This window comes from Limulus polyphemus, unplaced genomic scaffold, assembly GCF_000517525.1.
Source record: "Limulus polyphemus unplaced genomic scaffold, Limulus_polyphemus-2.1.2 Scaffold15, whole genome shotgun sequence".
Classification (NCBI taxonomy): domain Eukaryota; kingdom Metazoa; phylum Arthropoda; class Merostomata; order Xiphosura; family Limulidae; genus Limulus; species Limulus polyphemus.
In genome coordinates, this window is record NW_013665625.1 from 1,142,399 (window position 1) to 1,163,123 (window position 20,725).

Sequence of the window (20,725 nt, forward strand, 5' to 3'; positions counted from 1 at the left end):
CATGCTGACAGTCAGGAGTCACCTGTCGCAAATGTCTTTCCTTACCGGGCTAGGCGTTTTCCCCATTCACGCGTTGTGGTTTTTCCTTGATTTGTGAATGACCATAGATTATGCTTGGCAATATACTGCAGTAGGTTGCCATTTCTTGCTGCAGGTTGCAGTGCTCAACTAACTTGGGCAGGTCTCCTCTGTCGTTGTCTCAGTTGCACCAGGCATCTGTCAGACAAGTTGATCCACCGTCCTGCGCCCCCAACTGCTTCAACTGTAACCCTCGTAAGGAAGGCTAATGGCAACCCAGAAACTACAGCTGATAGAACGTACTTGTCTCACTATTTTTGTAAGCACCCATTTTGAAATAATTAATTGATATTTGTAAGAAGGGTTAATTCTTGGAATTTGTTCCATCTCACTAATTTCTAATTAATGTGCAAATACAAAGCAACTTTTATATGTAGATATACATATATATATATATATAACAGTAGTCGAGCTTGTATATGATAAAGATATTTTTTCATCATTGACTACGCCTCTTATTTTGATGTATTAACTGATGGGTACCTTAAGAAAAGAAAAAAGAGATAAAATTGATAATGAAATAATAGAGTATTATAATTAGAGTTTTAACAGAGAAACTAGCTTAAAAGATGACAAGAGAAGTTCGTGTTAGATATTCTGTAGTTTTAAAGTTATATTACACACATGTTATATTATCATTTGCAAGACAAAACTATAGTGAACGAGTAGTGAATAACAATGGGTTTTCATAGTAAGCTACTTAGTAAGAATCTTAGTTTCTACTGAAACGTTTAATTTTAACGACCAAACAGTGTTGTTGTTTAAAGATTAACAGAACTCCAGGTTTGATACTTAAACAATATTGCAAATTAATTATGGGAACGTTAACCGAAAAAAAGGGTTAGCAGTTTATGATCTTTCACACTTACGGTTTTGAAGAAAGTGTTTGGCATTTCAAACGAAGGAGTTGGTCTTTGAATCAACAGGCAAAAGTGTATATGAAAGAAAGGAATGTGATTATTCTATCTTTTGTTTTTCAAGTATAGCTATGTTGTATGGCACCAGTACTGGTTATTATCAGATATAGTTTCTTCTATTTATTTTATTCGTTATCTATATCTGTTTCATTTTATACTCTGTGTAAGCAATCTGTGTATCCAAAGTATGATCTTTTCTTGTCAAGCGAAAATATGAGATATTTACTTAGCGCTTAGCATGCATGCGTTCCTGAGAGTGTATTGGTAAGTATTTTCATAGAAAACTTGTTTAAACATAGAAACGACCAGAACGGTAGGGAATCAAGCGCAAAAAACTCACAATCATGTGCAAGATAGAAAATAGCAAGGAGCGACTGTTTATTCAAGTTTCATTGCCAATATTGTGATGTTATTTTAAATTAAAGTATTCTTAAGTGATTTTTCTGTTAGAGTGTATATTAGGATGGAAAATATATTATGTCATATGACTTGGTGAGTGACAGATGAATGGATGTAGTAATGTCTTAATATGATAGAGGACAGCTAACCAGTAGATGGGTGAATACGTGTGTCAGCGCCTCAATAAGGTGGAACATAGTGCACTAATAAACAGCTAAGAAGAGAGTTAGAAGAGAGTTTCTTTACTCTTGTTACCAATAGCTTTCTGGTTGTATGCTGTTCTATTGATTCCCTCATCTTTTGTAATCCCTAATGTTATGTTAATGTCTCAATAAGGTGTGAAATAGGTCACCAATAAACAGATAAATGGGTATGTCAATGACTCAACATGTTGTAAAATCGATCATCATTGGACAGATGAATGGGTATGTTAGCGTTTAACTAACATGGTGAAGAGGTAGTTAGAAGGATGGAAGAGTTAACGTTTCAGTTAGGTGGAAGACGGGTAATCAGTGGAACAGATCAATGGGTATGTTAGCGTTTGAGTAACATGGTGAAGAGGTAGTTAGAAGGATGGAAGAGTTAACGTTTCAGTTAGGTGGAAGACGGGTAATCAGTGGAACAGATCAATGGGTATGTGATTGACTTCATAAGGTTGAGTTAAGAAATAGGTGACAAAAAGAGGGTTGTGGAGACCGGCTGCCTCACACGAGTTAGAAGAGAGTTTCTTTACTCTTGTTACCAATAGCTTTCTGGTTGTATGCTGTCCTATTGATTCCCTTATCTTTTGTAATCCCTAACTACACCATACGATACTTTGTTATTCCTTTTGAATGTCAACGAAGACCTTCCATGGTTGCTGCTTTAACCTTACTAGTGCAGAGGAGATCGATATCTTGCCAATAAAGTCGTGTTGGATTTGATATTGAGGCTTTTTTTTTTTTGCTAGCTTATCAGCTTCCTCGTTTAGCTTTACCCTTGCGTGGCCTGGCACATACACCCAAGTAATGGTTTTAGCGTGTAGTTAATTCACTCTCCACCACCACTCTTGGGACCAACCACTCTGAATTTTATGCAGTACTGCCTATGAGTCGGCCGCAAATATTATGTTGCGGTTAGGTGGAGGACACATAAATAAATAAAAATAATTGCTAAGGTTGACTATTTTGAAAATACCTTATTATCAAGTGTTATCGTTCGACCATTCTATATTTATTAGGAACTGGAACATTTTATAAATTTCGACACCGCAAGTAGCGATATCGGTGTGAATAAACAAAATGGCTACAGTTCTGAAAAACGATTTCAGATAAAGACGTGCGAACAACATAAGTATCAAAAGATGTCTGAGTAACGTGATCTATTCCTGCATATATAATCTTCCAACACTATTTTATAATCTTCTCTCCAAATAAACACACACACATAATCACAATGGAGAATTAAAATTCATAAAGTACTACTCATAGTGTGTGAACGTGATGGATAATCCTATTTATCGAAGATCCTCCAATCTACCATACATAACCCTATACGCTTCTTTAATGGAGTTGTGTTACATTCTCGTGCATAGAAGCAAGACATATGATTTAAAGCAGCAATATAAGAACTCCTTTAACCGCGATAACAATGTTTATAGTGTACATGGCAGATTCAATCATATCATCAATGAGATGTAACCTCATTAAGCTTAGGATAAACGCTTATGGACACAGGCTGATCTCTGCATTTTTAAATATGCCTAGTAAATAATTAGCGGAGTTTTTCTAAATTTTGAATTATTTATTTAATGAAAATCAACGTTATTTTATCATAATCATAGTGGTTGTGCTAAATTTCTTATACATATAATACTGCATTTGTAAATCTTAACAAATAAGCATTCAGACATACACTGATAGTAAAACATTTAAATATTCTAAAATACCAATTTAGTTTGTTAAAAACATAATGTAAAAAATGGTTCAGAAATAATAATAACTATTTCCTTAATGAAGACAATCAAAGAGATTTAGGAATGTTGAGTAGAAATTATGTTTCCACCTTTTCTATGACACTGGTTCAGCTCGGCTTATGAAATATAATTTTGATTTCATATTCTTATAAATGAGAAGAAAAAATAATCACTTTTAGTCCGCTTTCTAGCTGTGATATAGGTGTGATATAGGTATATCTCAAAGAGGTTTATATATAATTGCATATCTGATACTTGAGTCAGGTTTTCACACGGAAGCGTGTCTGTTATACCATTAGACATTCTGGAGCGGGGGTAGATCAAAATCTATAATAAAAGACTGTGTGACAAAGCTATAGAAACCACTTGCCTGTTGATCTGTATACATGAATCCAGTTTTCTACAGGTACAAGGAGGCGTAAGAGCGCTGAGTATCGTGTGACTCTTCCAGGTGGTCAATATTTTTCAGTGAAGTCATAACAGTCGACAGACCGTATTTTTAAAGAGATATAAAAGCAACAATTAAAAGATCTCATAATGACAAAGTGATATGGATCAAAATATCTGTTCTATTTTCGTTTTGTGAGGGGAAGGAATAGTTGCAGTTGACATGTCTGAATAAATTTTCTTTGTTTTTATTATTGCCTTCGTGTAAGATTTAAGATATAAATCTGCAGAATGTGCCTACTGCAGGGATCGAATTATGAATTTTAGCATTATAAGATTTCAAGCTTACAAATGAGTTACCGATGGTGTGTGTGTGTGGGGGGGGGTGCAACTATGAGAAATAAAGCTTGTTTATGTTTAGCAAAAATAAGAATTACATTGAATGGGATCCATATGGTAAACAAATTAAGATAGCCTTAATTGCAATTGGACAATAAAATATACAAATACATTTCGCATACGTGTTGAATCGATACAACAGTTTGCTTTAAAGAGTATTCAGTTCAGAAAAGAAGATAAAATCGTTTCTGGTCTTTGAGTCACGTTGTGTTTTTCTTTTATGGATGCTTCAATCGGACCTATATCATTATGTTATCGTTTTGTCGTCGCACTTAATTGATGGGTTAGTTGAAGGGTAAGGACCATCAACCATAGGTTAGACCGTCCTCTCTACACATTGTTAAAAGACTTTGGAACAAAATGATAACCAATATAATCAATTTTGCATTCTTGTCTTTGATATGCACTTAGAGCCCGCTATGAAAAACACACGTGTGAAATTTTGTTTTTTAAGTATTGTTTTAGTATTACCCTATCTTTCTAGAAAGAAAAATCACAGTTGAATCGCTAATCGAATTAATGGTGGAGTAGTATTTTGTACGTGTTTGATTTTCTTTAAGGTAATTATTACAGTGATGTTTTCTAAAGAATTCGAATTTAATGAACATGAAGAAGAAAGACAAATGTCATCAAGTTTTTTTACCTTGGAAGATCGTCGCCGCTCATGATAGAAGAACAGGTGGTGCCAAGTGTTATTTGAATTTTAGTTAAAAGGCTACCAAAGACTTTTTCCTCCCAACTTCTCTTAGCCAAAAATCGAAGATCAGTTTGTTCCTCACGAAGATAAATTGTCTAGCCTAGCTGTTGCCATGGTGGATTATTGCTTTCATGTTAAGACTTTCATAAAGCAACGGTGTATATATATATAAGGTGTTTCCAAAGCTGCCCTTGCCAAGATATATACGTAGCGTGCGTATTTCTCACCTGGCTCTACTCAGCGTTTCACTTTCACTTACTATTTCTCGAAAGTAGATGTTTACATTTTTATTTTAAAGACTCGGGATCAAATCATTTAAGGGTTTTAGCTGTATAATAGGCGATAATATCGTGTTCGTCTACTAGTTTATCACAGTTCCAAAATGTCTCATAAAATGTAAACATTCAGCAGTTTCTAAACAGAAACTACATATTTGTGTAAACGCCGCAACTCTCAATGTAATCAGAAAGTTATTTTGAAACATTCTGGTTCATCTTTATTACCTCCCACTAGCTCAGTGATAAGTCTGAAGGCTTATAACACTATAAACCGGATTTCGATACCCGTGGAGAGCACAACTCTGATATACAATTGTGTAGTTTTGTACTTAATAGAAAACAACAAATAAACAAAGCTTCTATACTTTTTGTGTTTCTAAAACGCATATAAGCTTTGATTATTGATTGTTGGTGACTGAAACAATTGTGTATGTTTCTATTTATATACGTGCACTGTACAGTTTTGCTTAAGAAACATAGTAAGCAAGGGTCACCTAATAACTCTCAGGATTTAGCTTTACAGTTGCTACGTTTGGTAGTTCTTTGAATTAATGTCTAGTGTAACCAATCTTTTTCGTTATTACATTTATTGTCGAAGGAGTCTAAGTAATTCCATCTCACAGGAACAAAATTTTCTTTGTCATAATGCTTTAGATTAGTGTGTGTGCGTCACTACAGATTTTATTGTTATTGGGATAAAATGATTTGTTTCGATCTTTTATTTTTAACTACGTTTTCTAAGTTACTAATTAGATTATCTTGGCTGTCTATATGAATATGAGAAGATCCGTTGCATACAAGAGACATGCAGGCGTACGTTGACACTGATATGTTAAGCAACAACTTGTACGCTCTTGATACTCTTAGTGTAGCCAGTATTGTGTATTACGTTTATAAATAGAGCAATCAAGTGCACAAAACAATCCGAATTTTTTGGTTATAGCAACATCATTATGATCCACCAGTACAGGCTAAATGAGTGTCACCTAATCGCATAGATTCCATTTTAAAGATAGAAAATGAAAAGATAGCAAATAGACCACTATCCTCTTTTAAACTGTTTTTGTTTTCTTCTGCATTTTTCTATTTATTTCATATGCTTTCAAAATATTTCAAACAAACAAATAAACCATGTTAATGACTTATTTGACCCAATTTCGTAAATACAACCTTTATATTTGTAGGATAACAACTTATTTCGACAAAGAGGTGTTTGCATTCATACAAAATAATTCACACATGGTACTTTGTATTTTAAATATGTTGGATGACTATTCTTGAAATAGAAAGTTGGATCTCCTACTTCCTGATTTAAATAAGGCATTACTGTAGGTAGAAGTTTAATTAATTTGATAATAGACCGTTAGTGCGTGCATGATGTTGAGAGAGTTGCTTAGAATGTTTACTAATAGCACGTGGTCTTTCTAATTGAAGCAGAAGATCCACGAAGAAGAACTGATTAAACAATGAACCTCTCCTCAGTTTCTTTCAACCAATTATAAAACTGTGTTTGATCATCGTGTTGTTCTTATTAAGGAAACCAGTAACTTTTCATTACTGTTAATCTAAATGTTACCAATGATATTACGTATTAATTTACTCTAATTATTTACATTTTCAGACTTTTCGGTTATTAACGTCCTCATCTACCTACAATATCACGTATTTGGTTAATGAAATTAGTATCATCATGTAACTTGTTTAAATCATGTTTATATTTCTGGTTTCTATATAAACGAACTACTGGCGAATAACTTTGTTTTTCTTTTACCAAATGATCTGCGGTAAGCTGACGAACTATATTTTCTATCGAACAGTCAGTAATTCTGTGAGTAATACAGTAATACAGTGAACGTTTGTAGTGGTACAGCTTTTGCCCACTCACGTGCCATTAAGGATGTATAAATGGATAGCACTTTCAACGCAATATTCAGTTACTTGCCGGCTACATGGGAACTACTTTTTTCAAGTGTATTGAAAGCAGTGCAGGAACGTCACCAAATTGTTTTACAATATCGTCAATGCGATCACAGCTAACACTGAATATATTTGTTTGTTTAATTTATCGCAAAGCTATTCGATAGTCATCCCTGAATATTGAAGTGATATATTAGAAAGAAAGCAGTTAGTCAACGCCACCCGCCGCCGACTCTTGGCTACTCTTTACCAATGAATAATCGGCTTGACCGTGACATTATAACATCCCCACGGCTAAAAGGGCGAGCATGTTCGGTGGCGGAATTCGAATCCGAGACCGTAAGCTGCGAGTCGAGTACCCTAATCACTAGGCCATGACAGCCAGAACATACTTACATACACACATATATACAGAGACACATTACACTGATCACAGATCATGTAAATTCCAATCTGAACTGCATAGTGATTTGGAAGGTAAAACTTGTACTAAGCTATATCTTCTTAATGGTATAAAATAAAATTAAACCAAACAGTTGGTCCATTACTTAGGTGCACGTTAATAACAAACTACGGTGAAATGCATTAGGTGGTTAATGATCGAAGGAAGACAAGTAATTTAGCCATATTCTAACGCTGTAGCGAACAGAACATAAAATAATATATGCGTACCAAATAACAAAGCATTGTTCGTACAGATGTTTGTCACAGTACATACATTAAATAGTGTTCTGTTGAAAGCATATTAGATATTATGTGTTCAGAGAGCTGCTGCTTGTTTTAAAGCCTGTTAAGTGATTTACATTCAGCTTTAGTAATTGCAAAAGACAAAAAAAGAATGATTTATTTCGATGTTTATTTTATGCACATCCACTTAAATATCATGAAATAACGAGTCTCACTGTTTAAAACGTCCTCTATATTTTTTTTTAGAAAATAATGAAAAATAAAGTGCATAAGTGATAGATGTAACTGTACTATGAAATATTATCTTTGGTTATTGATAAACACTCTTATAAAATTGTAAAATCCAATACTATGAGATCTGAGATCTGCAGAAACGTATAGTTGTGCATAAAAATTATACGTGTTGTTCACCGACAGAAAATTACATTGACCAGCTGATACTGAATGAAACTTTTCCTTCCATTTTTTTATTATTATTATTTTTTGCTTGGCTTTTGTTATTGCTTTTGTAAACCATATTTCACAAAGATAAACCATCACATAATTAACTAATTGATTTTAACACATTAATGGTACAACTCAACTGATGCTCGAATGCATAAAAAATCTACACATTCGTGTCAGTCAGTGTTCTGGACAATGTAGTCGAAGTGAGTGTCAGTTTGAGTAGACTTTCATGTTGGAAGCCATTCTGTCGTGGCAACATGACAACAATTCATTTATAATGACGAGATTTAAGTTAGGTAAGTGTGACTATTAATCAGACGTACTCTCACCAGGTCACGTGACATGAAACGCTGTATTATCTGATAGGAATTAGTCGCTTTGGTGATAAATCATTGTCATTCAAGTTAACAGTTATCGCCGTACATGAGCTATTTCAGAACTTGTGCTAAGATTCTGCAATATTTACGAAAAAGTTCTTTGCACTCTGCAAAATCAAGCCGACTTCATATAATGTATATAATGTGTGGGTAAATATAATAATTGTTTGCATTCAGCCATCATGAATAATCTAAGAAGTTTACTTCACATGTTAAGTAGAGTTGTAACATTTTTAGTGGTCGTTCAGTTGCTTGTCAGAGAAAGATGATAATATTGATAATGCTTGATATGTTTAACATTCCCGAAACGTTCAAAAAGTAGCAGTCGAAACATATTCTACAAATAAATATTTAATTATCGTGTAAAATGTTGATAAGTATAACAATGTGAAGTCGATTACAAACCACTTTAAAAACTTGAATACAAATCCTAATTCAATAAATTACAAGATCTTGGAAAATGTGGCAAATTATCATGTTAATCGGTCACCACATATTTTCTTATATTGGATGATAAATGTCGCGATATGATCAGATGAATGAACAAAATGTATGCTCAGATCAGTTGATTTGTTACAGAGTTCACTACACAGCTATGTCTGAAATTTGTCATGGCTACTTAAATGTACGCATGTACAAAACTGAAAAGTTTACGTGAACAAGATGTAGTTATGTACAAACAAACTGCCTGTATTATAAACATCATAATAAGTGAAGCATAATACGTGTGTAATTACATCTCTATTTCGTGGTTGTTGTTATTCGTACCAAGTACATTGTTTACAAGTGAAATGAATAAAAAATCATTATTGCAGTGTATCGCATTTATTTATCTAAGTAACGCATTTTGCCCCCAAAAAACGGGTATGTATTCTTTTCTTATAAAAATCGTACACCAGTTTTGAAAACACTCAAACTAGAGTTTTAACTAATCATACTTAGAGCCCTGAAAATGATGAAAATACTAAACGAATGGTTTGTTTACTTGAACATCTTACTCACGACATAGGTTAAACGGCCAGGTCAGAGACCTCTTTGATACAGGTATAGCCATGTCTAATTTGAACTGCTGATCAGAATGAAGGCAACCAATCAATAGCACCCACCGCCTGAAGGGACTACTCTTAACCTAAAAGTGAACATGACTGTCATCCTAATAACGCACCAACAATTGAAAATGCGAAGCAAATTTCACAGTACTACGTGTCAAACCCTAAACTTTCAGTTCAATATGCCATGAAAAAATAGGATATCGCGTCTGAAGCTAACTTATAAAGCAGTTCAAATATAATATAAGTGAGAAAGTGTGAAATAAATGTTACAAGCTAGCATAGATAAGGAACGGACCTGATAAAAGGCCTTATTTTCGAAATACCTCTACCCAGTCCTCCCGCACTTACAACATTAACATCCAGGGTTGGATTCCCCATGGTGGACAGAATGAAAATAGCCTATTTAAGACTGAAGTTTGCTAAAATGAAGGTTATATAAATCTGATTCCTAGTAGAGTTCAGAAAAGGTGATTAGGGGCTAGGCGTATCAGCCTCGTATGTTGGATCATTCTTTATTTAATAATCATTGCAGAAACGGTGAGTAAAAAGTATATATTAATTTGTTATGAACATTATCAAGTTAAATTTTAATTCTGATCTATGCATTAGATGTTAACGATAATCATGATTATTTACTTAAAATTTATTTTCTGGTGTAAATGTAACAGAAATCCTGCATGATTATTTTGTTATAATAAACATCTCTGTTAAAAAGTTTATTGTTTGTTTAAAGTTTATCTAGAAGATTTTTAGGCTGGTTTGCTCAAACTATTGCTTTGTGACTAAACCCTTAGAGGATAAAAGTTGAATCTTATTTTACTTTATAAAGTAGTGATCAAATTGAATTTTCCTGCGTGTTACCTAATATTATCTGGGTTAGGAAATTAAACATTAACATCCAGGGTTGGATTCCCCACGGTGGACAGTGAGAAAATAGCCTGAGGTACTTCTGGTTAACATGTTTCTATCTCTAAGTCCTTTTTTAAAGCCAAATCTGATAACCAAATAGGGTATATTTTTTCCCAAGCACTAAAACTGTAAAGCGAAACCAGGTGCAGCTACTAGCATTGTATTTTTAATGGCCCGGACTGTATTTTTTATAGTTTCTATTGTTTTGGTGGACAACGTTTCGGTCTTTATGCCGAGGCTACAGACACCGAAAGGTCGTTCTCAATAAAACTCCAGACAAATATAGTTTACTAAAAATTCAACTACTTTCTCTGCCAAAATCGTCATTACAGCTAGATGTAGATAGTTATTTTTCTTTTGCTAATGTTCTTGGCAGAGCCAATAAAAACTAATTATAATAATTTTTGTCAGCTTCCATTTTACTGCAGCAGGTAGAACTGTCAATAATATTTTACATTTACTGCTTTAAAGTGTCATTATCTTTACTCTATGTATCTTTGATGACGAGGAACCCACTTTGCGACTAATAATGGTTGGAGACGGCTTGAATAGGTAATGAAGAACAAACTACTTGTACCTGATGATGACAAAACCTTGTCGAAACGTTGTACATTTGCTGTTCTGTTAAACTTATATTAAAGTTTTTCTTCATTACCCATTCAAGCCGTCTCCAACCATTATTACTCTAGGTATTTGCTCTGAACGTTACCAAAATCGATGATTGGCTATCAAAAGTAATTAATGAATAAACCAAACTTATATATATCATAAACCTCGTGGTAGCACAGTTTTCATTTTATTTTTGCTGCAGAGACTATTTGGAAGATAGTAATTCAGCATACTTTGTGGATTATGTAGATACTCCAGAATTCTGCAAGCTTTCAGGAATGTATGGTTGACGTGTCAGTCGTTATAGAGCGACTTCAAGCGTCTACTAGTAAAAATTTCAAAATATTCGTCTCTTAAATGGCTGCGACCAAATCTCGCCAGTGTGATGGCTCAAATAAATCCCAATTTCAGCAAGCCTTAATTCCAGTAATAAATCATTTGCACTTTGAAAGTAAGGAAGCCATAGAATGAAAAGTTAAAGTTCGTGTAGAAAACTACACAAAATGGGCTGGGTGATAGCCATCCATTTCTCATCATTGCAGAATCTTCACAATCCTAAAATATCCAAGGTCAGAAAGTACGATCGTGGGAAATGATTTAGCCTTCTGCAAGTTGAAGTTAGAATTTCCACTTGACTCTCATATGTCTTCCTTAAGGAAAGTATAATAATAGCCGTATGACGTACCATTTCCCGAGGGCTGCTAGGGAATGAATCCGATATCCGTGGGGCTGCGACCAATCGCTGCACCAGTAAACGTACTAGTCCTCTTCATGTTTTTAAGGATCATTTCTACATCACTTCTATTTTGCAATTATTATCAAAACGTTTTACATAAACGCGTAAATACTTGTACCTTTAAACCTGGCATTAAGAATGATTAAGGTATAAGAAATATTTATCGGAACGTTTCAATGGTATTTGAAGCTGAGTATATTAATGCAAGGTTAAAATACATCCTTAATGACACTTAAAACATAGTTTATTGACATCACTATAATGTGAGAAAGACTGAATATACTTAAATAGGTCGTTCACCATGAAATCATCAAGTATGTGTACAAGTATGTACATTACATTTTGAGGTAATATCGTAATAGGGTACGTGGTATTTTTAACCTGGAAACATAGGTTAAACTTTGAAATAATAATTTGGTTACTTCAGAGCCTGTAAAAGTACTAGCAGTTTATTATTGTCCTGCCAATGATACAATATTTAAACAATGGTACAAAGTATGTTGCAAAAGTATATTTTTTCAAGGGATTTATAGTGGCTACAGGTGTAGCTATAATCATAAGTTAAACATCAAGAGACTTGAGAAAAATGTCAAGGTGAGCTCTGCGCACTACCATCTAGGACACCACTTGTAGTGGAAAAGGGGGCTCTAAAACCTAGCCATTCATCATCACATCGCTCCCTTAGGTGATCATGAACATCCTCTGTACATACAGAAGCACATCTGCAAGCTATATAGAAGCGATGCTATATAGGATCATTTTATGAAATGCTAAGTTAAATATCAAAATAAAAGACCAACTAAGTCATAATTAGACTTTTAAATATGTTTTCACGAATACATCACTAACTACGTCATCACGAAGAACCAACCTAGGTTTCCACTGAGATAGTGAGGATAACCACACTTAATAAGAACAATGTTTCAAGTCTCTTTCTGTCCTTGAAACTACTTTTTTCATCGCCTACTGCTCCACATTATTCCCAACATTGCAATTTCCATTGTAACAAGGTTTTGCAAGGGATGACAAGACCAACATTATAACAGACAACTTGAAATTTTTCTCTGTGTGGAATCAGCGATCAAGAAAACTTTTAAGCAGACCAAAGACATGAAGGTTCTTTGGAGCTGCCTGATGGAATAATTAACGTTGTATGGTCAAATGAGATTGTTGTGACTCAAATTTCTTTGATCATCTTTCTCGTAAAAACAACCATTATTTCGAAATGTGGCTGGATGCTTGTGAACGTTTCGCTTATGGGCCTTCATCAACTTCATATTCTTATATTTATTATTTTGTTAAGGATACCACAGACCTGGCATATTTTACGAAAAAATTGTAATCCGTATGAATATGGTGTATTGAACACGATTACCTGCTTATATCTTCAAGTGTTACGAGCTTTGAGTCTGCATGAGAGTCGATGAAAAAAGGGTCTACAAGAATAGGGTAAGGGAATGACATTTGCACATAATATTATGCTACCTCTGTGACTGTGTTTAAATTCAATTGCTAATTGAATCATGTCAATCAGAATCTAAAACATAAACTCGGAGTCCCACCACATTTCGCACTCATCCACGGTTAAAAAAACAAACGTAACAAAACCTGTCTCACTTTAAAAAATAAACGCCTGCAATTATTTATCACAATATATAATTTAAAACTATAAGATATGCAGTTTTCAGAAATATATAGCAACAAAAAACGTTTCGAGAAAAAAAAACAGTATATAAAATGTAAGTACAAGCACTATCCTCTGTGTATATTTATATATTTTGCAACATATTGCTACCAACTAGGGTGTTCGAATACCTCAGAGTAACAAACACAATTCCAAAAACACACACACTTTGTAAACATTCCTACCCTCATCTCCGTCCCAGGCTGCATACCCGTCAGCTTTGCCAGATGGTTGAGTACGTTATATTAAAACGATTTTGTAGCCTCATCATGTTGTTATAGTCACGTCCAGTCGAGTTATAACTGACAACCGTGCATCTTGACAATAGCTCTGTGTCGTAGTTTCCAATACAAAATGCTCCGTCGTAAGGCTAACATGTCCAAAATATACCGATCCTCCTACACGTCTTTCCATAATCCATCTAATGTACGAGAAAAGCAGTTTCTCAGCGCCCATTTCAACAGTCAGATCGCACAGAGATCGATAGGCGCTGATCCCCACAGAGAGACATATAACAAAATAATCCTAAACTACTAAGTTTCATAGAGATACGACTAAATACAAATAATTCTGAGCTTAAAAATTAAGTTCCAACAAGATACGACTAACAAAATACCTAATTTTCAAAAGTAAGTTTCACAGAAATACGACTAACAAAATTACCCTAAATTTCAAAACTAAGATACACAGAGATACAACTGACAAAATGACGCCAAAGTTCCACAGAAATAATACTAAATAAATAAAATTGTAATGTGTTTGCCATCCAGCCATTCGTCGAAAGTTACAATATGTTTCTTTAAGTACTTCTTACAAATGTACTCTTTATTAGAAACTTAAATTATGTTATTTTGTTTAGTTAGGTGACTACACACATTATGAATATTGCAAAGAAAAATTTACTTTGCAGAAGGACTGATTATATTAAAAAAAAAAGGATGATATATTTCAGTATATGATTTTTTCGCCCTAAGATATTTTTGATAGTTTTAAATACGATAGCTCGTATCATAAATTTTAATCATATCTATGTTAAACCTAACTGTGTGTGTGTGTGTGTGTGTGTGTTTGTAAATGCTACAAATGCTTGAGGCTTTTTTTCATCTCTTTTGAACATGTCTGGTGTTTCATAACAGGAGAAGGACAGCAGCAGTATTTCCGCGTGAAACCTCAGAAAACAAAGGTGATTGAAGGACAGAAAACTATACTTCGGTGTGAGGTAGAGAAGCAAGCTGGTGCTGTACAGTGGAGTAAAGATGGCTTCGTATTGGGTAAGTACAACTTGTATTTACACATCAACGACTTTTATTCTAGTATTATACTTCCAGTAAATATTTGTTAATTGAAATTCGCTTGCTCTCCTAACAAGTATATATATATATTTATTTATTTATTTTTCTGTTTACTTTGTGATGATATGAAACTTACATTTGTTATTCGTTAAGATAGGTGCAATTCAAAATAAACTTTTATTTAAAGGATATCAATTTTCAGATGTAAAAATAAAACAGATAAGTCCGAAGAGTTGAAGTTAGAAAATTAAGGTCGTGGAATGTGCTACAGATTTTTAAAAAGTGTTTTAACGAAGTTTCCAGTTTTTCAGTTTCCTAGGAACTGGGTCTACAACTTTTTTTTATTATTGGTAAGACAATTAAAACTTGAAGCAACAGCTTATCACGTTTCAGATTAAATGTTCCACTGGACTGCACAATAGAAAACAAATGGAAATTCAATACATTGCTGCACAAAACAAAACTCCAATGTGACTACTGTTATGCTGATAATACTGCGTTTGCGCCTATTAGATATTCTGAATATTCTAATATTACTTACACTCCATAAATAAATAAATATGGGTATTTCCAGACGTGAAGTACTTTTAAAATGATTTGTAAATTTGGCTTCGGGACTATCATTTATAGCTTGTTATCAAAACATCTGTAAAAGTTTAATATGTAACGTGAATAGTACAGAGGATTTTATTTACAGTTTAAAAAAATATATTTCGAATTCCCAGTAAGTGTCGCTTTGTTAACATCTTTCTACCAGTATCTTTATTTTTAGCGCTGGTAATAAAAAAAAGACTTTTATTATGATATCTAAAAAAATTCATTAAAACAAAAACGCAACTAGAATTCTAAAAAATAACATTTTTTTTAACGAACATACATAAAAATTATATTAACCAGAACACCACTTGAATACCATGTTTCTTTTTAGCCTATTTACTCGTATATTCATACCCAAAAATACTAATAACTCTAATACACCATAAAAATGAGGCCTTAGTTGTGGTTGTATACTTAACTTTCTTTTTAACGTTATGCTAGAAGGCCGTGGTTGTATTCTTCTCAACACTTTTTTATCGCAAGCATGGGAATCATTTTTTTTTCAAATATGTCCCGGTATTTATTGGCTAGGCAATATTCAGGGGCGGAGTTACGGTCAGCTAGGTCTGCTAAAGCTGACCGGGCCGCTATTTGTTTTCGCTTGATATATAATTTTGGTATGAACTTTGCGACTTAGTAAAATGACGAATTGATATTATGACTTACATCCATAAATTCAGATAACATGTCATACCCTTATATATACCTACAATAGGGTAGTAATTAAGATCATTTCAAAAAGCCGAAAAGTTCGAATCCGATTTTTTTTTTACACATTCTCTGTACATTTGTTTGTAACAGTTCAAACACCACGTCTTCGTGAACAGTAAGTTTTGATTCCTTAAACAATCTATTATAATAATAATACTCAGTTTTGTCTCTCCTGAAAATGTGCGCGCACCTTGCTATCTAAGTGCGCATAAAAACGAATACAAACAAAAGGCGGATGTAAATATACTCTAATAGACATTTTTTACAACAAAATATTAAAAGTCTATCAAAGATTTTAAAAAGATCCAGTGTTAGGTCGAAAATAACATTATAAATTTATTTATTCATAGTAATAAGTACGGCAAAGTTTAGCCCAAACTAATATTAGGCCTAAGACAGGTGGACTTTTAGATTTCGGTGTATGCGATTAGAATTCATTTATATTATTCTAGAAATCCTTATTTAAAGAAGTACTATTGTTATAAGTTTACTAATTTGATCGCAAATGTTCTTCTGGTATCTGCAAGTAGAACAAAAGTGAAATTAGTGCTATAAATTTTCCCCTAGGCTATAACTCTATAACACAAATACATATTGACTGTTTTGACTGAAATCGACTAATATTTTGCGATATCTGTTCTGACTATCGAGTAAGTAGGACATACAAAAATACCATATTATGTCTAAATAGGAATAGATTATAACATATCAAGTTTAATTGGTTTAGGAAAATTTTTTATATTTCATATGACATATTATACACATGTTTCAACTTAGAATGAAAAAAATATATAAACATGTAGGAAATCCAAGAATGTGAGACATTACCGGAATTCTTTTTATTGTCACCTGATGTTACAGATGTGGTTGGGTCAAATAAGGAAGCGTGATGTTATATCTACGAGCTTACGTTTTCTAAAAATGTGTTTATTTCACAATAGGTATAGTATCTGGAGGGAAACTTTCCCGACTCGTATAGAATATGTACAGAGGGTTGAGAACGTTATATTTAAAACGATTATCAATAATGGAATCATTAAGTCACGAGATACTACAGCCGATGTAAATTTGCAGTGTTACGGTCTGTATCAAACCTAGATTCTAGCATTGTTTGGAGGGACGTAGGTACTGTGATGCCACCAGGGCCGGCGCGATGTATTTTGCCGCTCTCTGGAAATGCACTTGTTGCAACTCCTGTCACGCTGGTCCTGGATGCCACTGAAAATTGATCGCTTTCGGGAAGGATGTGCAGCAACCCTTTCCGACGCAATATGTCCATACATTCAGACCATAAAGATGTGTTCAGACTGAGAATTGAGAATTTCAAAGATGGAGATATCCCTTGTACTCCATGGCATTTGAAAATAAAGAAAGATGGATCAACTAGGGAAACCAGGACTATTAAGAAATAGACCTGCAACAAGACATACTCCAGTCGCGGTAAGCAAGGTGCGGTGAGAAATCACGAACATAAAGAGCAGTGGTAAGAGCCATCCACGCGCCCCAGGTAACAGTACACACCATAATCAATAAGGATTTCTGGCTAGAAAAATAGACATAAGTTTCATATACACAAGTTGCTTCTACGACATATCAGTTCAATTGTCGCATATATTAAACGGCTAAAGAATGAAACGACTATTTACACTATTCCTTACGACGCAGTGCCTGTGGATTTATGTGCAATTACTGTCGAAATGATCGCTGGGAAATTTTCGTCCTCGCGTAGTAAATGGATTATGGAAAGCTTTTAACGTTATAACATTACGACGGAGCATTTTGCAATGGAAGTTATGCTGCAGAGTTATTGTCAAAATGCACAGTTGTCAGATAGAGCATGATTAGACATAACAACTTGGATTGTAACGACGTAGTGACGCTCCAAAATCATTTTAATATAACGTACTCAACCTCTGTATGTAGGTTGTGAATAATAGAAGCGTTAAGTACAATTCACACACACGAAATGGAATTTCTACATCAAACATTAAAAGCTGAATACGTCAATAATAAACACGGGCTTATTAGTTTAAGTTCATATTGTCCTTAGTGTGTAATGTTAAGAGCACCAAACCGGAGATATAAACTGGAATACCGTGACCTTGAAAACTGACTCTTCTGTATTTTGGAGATCAAAACCACGAGTATTGGTACAAGCTTAATCGTTTGAGATTATAGATTGGCATTAAACAATATCGTATTTACTTTGATATCTGATTATTCGAGAGAGATAACATCAGCACAGAACGCATAATTAAAACACACGTGTAAAGTGATAGACAGTGTTGAAGATTAGCACTTAATGACAGAAAATGAATAAAACATTTAAATAAAGTTAATAAAACGAGACGTCAACGTTTTTTACTTGCACAATTAAAAAAACGTTGATGTCTCGTTTTATTAACTTTATTTTGTTTTTGCACAAGAACTGTGTGTTTTACGTATTGAATGAATAAAACACTGGAGAAAAAACATTGTTGGCTCCAGAAGTATGAAAAACTTAACAATAGTAGAACTTATTGGATATCACAGAGTAACAGAGAGTTATTCCCATAAAGTATGCATAAAAATATAAGAAGTCCATAGAGTGGTATAATAGAAGAAGGCAGTAATACGATACCCTATAACCTGGGCGCTTTCAAAAGGTGGACCTTTTTTTCTTCAAGTACAAAGTTTCTAGAAGAAAGGTCCACCCTTCAAAAGCGCTTAGGTTATACGGTATCGTATTTTTGTGTTAAATTGATTTATTGAACCTACGTGTTTTTTTTTTAACAGAAGAACGCAGGATATGAAAATAAATGTGGTGTGTTATGTTTTAACACATGTGACCAAAAAACGTAGTTCACCTTAATGTTTGTGGACGTGTACCATAGCTTATTTAATTCAATATTTTTAAATTAATCTTAACATTATATAACTAAAAATTCTTTGGGTTTTTTGTTTCTTTGTTTCTGTTTCTGAACGCTAAATAGTCCTCACATTTTTCGCTCAACGCAGGGTCCTGGTTCATGTCACCGAGAAAAATATGAAATAGAGCAAGCTGGGCATAAGTAAATAGTTAGTTTACTTGAAATTTAGCTCTGTTCTGCAGGCGCACTTTAGTTTATGCTTTGTTTCTGGGCCCTACTGTTGATTTTATGTGATAACTTTCAACCTACGAAAGTGAACATGGCAAGAGTTAACATGAAATTGCCATATGGCCAACATCTGTGAATGCGTTCTCTTCGCGTCTAGCTCACGTTTTTTCCCTTCTAACAGAAAAGTAAAAGCAAAAAACTCTTTCTTGCACTTGCACGTGCTATTATTCACTTCCTGCAAATAAGAGTCAAGCCAAAAGTCACACTTGCTCAATAAAAGTATGTTAACATATCCCAAGGAGTCAGAAACATACATTTATAGATATATCACTTATTCTAAGGTTAGCCAAGCAAATGACGACTCGTGTAAAACATAAATATAAACTTCAACATATTTCTTATTATGTTAAACTCCTAATATATGCTATGTATAGAATTTACAGGACTTTAAAGTTTTTTAACTCCTTTTTTCTTGTTAGGAAAAACCTCTTCGCAGCACAAAAGATTGCACACTAAACAAGTTAGGCAGCTGGTTAGTAGGAATACACTGAACCCGTTACCATTTCCTTTGTGCTTAGCAATACTGTTAAAGATGAAAATAGAATATGTAGAATGCCAGAAACCCTTAGACGAAGATAACGCTCTGAAAGACACACTTAGAGACACTTTTAGCAAAAAAAAGTGCTAATTTGATATAAGATAATTTATCCAATAATGACCATTTCTTAAACACGTATTTACAACGTTTACTTATTAAATTTAATAGATGGCGCCACATGGTTATTTCATGCACGTTACACATGTGATAAGAAAAGAGCGTCAAGTGTAAACACTTGGCGTTAAAAGTTATTTTTCGTAGTAATTACATATAGTTAGTATGAGAAGGCCACAAAGGAAGTCCAAACCCTAAAGCGACAAATTAGTTTCTTCTTTGGTCCTTATCATATGTATATATTCGATTTTGTTTATCACATGGTCATATCCTTAACGTCTCAGCAAGGAATAAAATCAGCCATTTTAAAACTGGACATTATTAGTTGTCTAGTGAAACAATATTTGCATTTTAACATTATTTTTAGTTCTAACGTTAATGGTAACTTCCGATCAAAGCAAGCTGTGCATTTAGAGCGAAACTAAACATCAATCCGGCAATGAGTATAGCTGAAAAAATGTACTTTTCTTACCTTTCTACTTATAAAGAGTAAAATTCATTATTTCATCAGTTGGGTACCCTCGTTGTTAACGATATTTTCGGCCGTATTACATTGTTATAAATCATTGTTTAATATCTGTTTTCAACAATACCGTGATGAGGTCTTTACCCATGAATTAATTATCTTGATACATGGAGAAACTTTCAATAAACATCTCTCCATCTAAGTAAGAAACAATTGGAATTAATTCTATTATATATTATTTACTTTATATTATATCCTATTAACCACAACTATGCTTAACATGTCCCCCAGTAACAGAGCGGTATGTCTGCGGACTTACAACGCTAGAATCCGGGTTTCGATA